The following is a 4,137-nucleotide window of genomic DNA, read 5'->3' on the forward strand; positions in this document are numbered from 1 at the left end:
GGAGCAGATATCCCCGAAGAAAATAATTCACCTTGATGGTAATACTTTGAGGCACCACAAATACGACATATCTTCTCGGCTGAGACGTGATTTTCTGTAAACCCTTGTCCAACTTAAAAATGCTTGCAATGTCCTGATGCATCATTAGGCGATTTTTTAGAAAATATCACCAAATTTAAAAAAGGAAGTTAGAAAGGAAGAGGGATCAAGATAAGTTTCTTTCAAGTTACTCTTATGAAAAAGATGTATTGGGATCTAATAATCATAAACATTTTTCATAAGTATGGGAAGTGATTTTCTAGAAGACTTGTCCCGTAAAAAGAGGAAAGACCCGTCCAGCATCAGATATTTTTTGAAGTTGGTAGATGATAACCTAGAAAGATCTGCCCAGCCAGAACCCATTTGATTGTGCCCCAAATCATCACTAAATGATTAAATTTATAAGTGATGTTTAATAGTGTCCTAACAAGAATAATTGCAAGTTGGCTATATCTGGGGAAGCCTTGTACTTAAGTGAAGGAATTATTATGCTTTTACAAATAACAGAATATTGCGTAATTTTTTTCGTAATACAATTTAGTAATTGAAGAGTCCGCGGTCTAAATCGTTAATATTTTTGAAATTCTCAAAATTTTTTGGAACTGTAAAATGTTATTTTTTCATTTACTAAAGAAGAATAATACAAATAAGTTCTATAATATTTGAATTAAAATTGAACGTTATATGACATTGGAAAGCTATTCATATATTATTCCCAAGGGGTTTAGCGGTCTAAACCTATTATCTGCAGTGTTCGACTGCTGGTTTTCTATTATTTTTCCTGGGCTCGAATTTTTCTGTGTTGTTTTTCAAGCTGCGGGTCTATTCTACGAGTAAACTGATCACAAACACGATCTACACCGAAGAAATAGGATAGAACGAAGATCTGTAACAGGGTGAGAGTGTGATCGAAATTACACTTTCCAGGTTTCCCCCGTGTCCAGATATGTCTAAAGTAGAAACGCATCCAAACTTTAAACTTTAATTTAAAAATTTAACTAACTTGACTTGATTGACTGTAAATAAAAACAAACGAATAAAGAGGGGATAGTGATTTTTGTGACAACTTTCCCGTTTTTCTGGATCTCTTTGATGCCATCCCCTTCGTGTTGGGGCGTGCGCTATTATTGGCAAGCATCTACTGCCTGGTTATTAGCCGACTGACATGTTTGAAACAGAATGCTGCTGTACACTTTTCAGATGTTCAATCATGATTTTTAATTTTCAGATCAAAAGGAAGAGTTTATAAAAGATTTCAAAAGAAATACTCTAAAATTCTTAAATGTTATAAAAGTAAACAAAATTACCTTATTTTTTTATTTTCCTTTAGTTCCCTTTTAATATTATACTAATAATAAAAAAAGCAAACACTGAGATGGAGCAATAGAGAAATAAGAAGAAAGAGGAATATCAAAATAAAGCTGGTATATAGGAGAGGAAGTCGATATAAGTAAAATGCAAATATTGTTCATAGTAGATAAGTATTAGGTATTAGCCGCGTAGGCAGAGTTTGGCAATGCGAAGCAAGGCGAGAAAGTCGGGACATGTGTGCGAGACGAGGCGAAGCGAGGAAGGCAATGCGATCAAAGCTAGCCAGCAGAGCCTCTTTCAACACTTAAGCACTGTGATCTTCTAATGTAAACACTAACTTCATCATAACACTTTGAATCACATTTTTTATGAAAATAGATCAAAATATATTTTTTTTATTATTTGAATTACATTGCAAAATTGGACACGTCTCTCATATGTTGCTTCTGCAAATTGGGTAACAGGTAATGAACCTTCCTTTATACGGTAACTTGCTATGTAGAATCGTAGATCAAGAAGTCTAAGAAGTATGGATGCAATATAGCGTCATATTAAATAATAGGTACACCAGGTTCTCGGCACAGGTAATGACAAACACTCTTGAGATAATTATATAGGCGGAACTAAAAACTGTCTTGTGTTAGATGAACTACAGTGACAATGAGTTTACTTTCTGTCCTTATATCTGTTATTTTCAGCTGGCATATATCATATGCACTATGCAAATACAATTTTCTATTTACTTATATTATTCACAGTTTTTAGCCATTAAAGAAAGAATTAACATTCTTCAACGACATAGCTTGCCACTGAATATAGGGGAAATAGGTACAAATTCTGAAAATAGGATACTGAACTGTAAGCTTTCTGAATCCTAAAATAATAAAAAATTAAAGTATCATTTAATAAAAAAGGTTGATTACTCTCAAAATATGTTGAAATATTAAACAAGTTTAAATCTTTGAAATCGTTGTGTAATCTATTGAAATCTTTGTAGCATCCTGGTAAAATCTTTAAAATCTTTTAACTCTTTTGAACACTTGAAATTTATTTATAATAAATTTTAACTTAATTTTCATTATTTAGATTTATCATTTTCCACCTACAATAAAGGTCGGAAGCTTGCTGGTTTCTTAATAAGTAAATAAATCTTAAACAGAAGACTTTCTTGGAAATTTCGCAATAATTTTGATTCACGCCAAACAAATGATTGAAAGATGTTATCAGAGAAGCGCCGAGTCTTCTTTGTAAATAAGAGTGTTGTTTTGTAATATAGTTTTATGTACACCGAAAAGAAATTGTTCTTGAATCAAATAAATGTTAGTTGATTCAAGTCAATCACAGGTACGAATGGGGACAATAGAATATGAGTGTGTTCCAAATAATTAAATACTTGCTACCGTATGCTTGGAACAAGCGTACATTTTCTTAATCTGAGAAAATGTGTTCTTAGATAAAATATCGCATTTTATTATTCGAAAACTTTATTGTGTTACTTCATATAGATATGTATTCAAATTCAGAACATAGTTTACTTCCAAGAAATCATTTCTGATACAGTTCAAGAATATATTTTCTTAATCTAAGAATATGTAGTATCGGAGCAATAGACTAGTGCCTCAATTGAACACTATTTCTCAACGAAGAAAAAATTGTTTTCGAAATTATTGTTATATCATCTTCATTTTTTAAATGATTGAAATGCGTAATTCGCGCAAACTGTTACTTACACATATAATCGTATGCCTAGATGCTTTAAAAAATTGCACTAGTCGAGGATTGAACCCTACCTAAACTAGCCAAACAAACTAGTGTGTCCTAACCGCGCGCTCTACCGACTTCGCTATCGAAGCAATTGGATCTCGGCATGGACATAGAAAACACGGGACTAGGTATGCTATCCGAAGTTTGGCGAGCGGGGTTAAGTTCACGGGAAGGGGGAGAATTCCATGAGTGGAGAGGACATCTTACGATGTGCCACTTGATTATGCGCACGAGCGTTTTGGACCGAGAAACTGTGAAAGAAAATTTAAACCCCTTAATGGCATGCCTAGTCCCGTGTTTCCTATGTCCATGGATCTCGGTGACAAAATATCGGGTAATAATTTGAAGGCAGGGTCGTACCAATTCATATGGTGTGCCTTGATCAACTTTAGACTAAAAGTTGTTGAACTCAACTTTAATATTCCATTCCTTATTTAGAAAAATGTTACAATTGAATTTTACTTATTTCAATAAAGGCTCGATACTTTTTTTTCTTAATATATTTAAAAATGTTATAAAATATCTAAAAGTAATGAACAATAAACAAAAATTCTCCATAAAATGCGCAGTTTTCAATTTATCGAATTCTTTTCTCATACGTTTTTTACAAAGATTTAAATATGGAATTGCTTTCCTAAAACAACAATTGAAAATATGCAAAAAACAATTTAACTTCACTTATTTTACAAAGAGCTCAATACTTTTTTCTTTAAAAATGTAACCCGCTTAAAACTATGTAAAGCGTATAAAAAATAAAGAGCTTTTGAGTTGGAAAACGCTTTAATAATCTCAGTGACAAATAAATATTTTCTGATATTTGAAAACCTTTGTAAAACGCATAGTTTTCGATTTATTTAATTATTTTATAATACTTTTTAACTCAGTTTTTAATTTAAAATAACAATTCCTAAAAAATGTATTCTCAATTGAGACTCCGGATTCTATAACCACGCATAAAATTTGCCTGGCCGCTTCAGGCCGCTCGAGTTGGCCCCTGATGGCTTGAAAATCAGTTTTCGAAAA

Source organism: Belonocnema kinseyi, chromosome 7 (assembly GCF_010883055.1).
Source record: "Belonocnema kinseyi isolate 2016_QV_RU_SX_M_011 chromosome 7, B_treatae_v1, whole genome shotgun sequence".
Lineage (NCBI taxonomy): Eukaryota > Metazoa > Arthropoda > Insecta > Hymenoptera > Cynipidae > Belonocnema > Belonocnema kinseyi.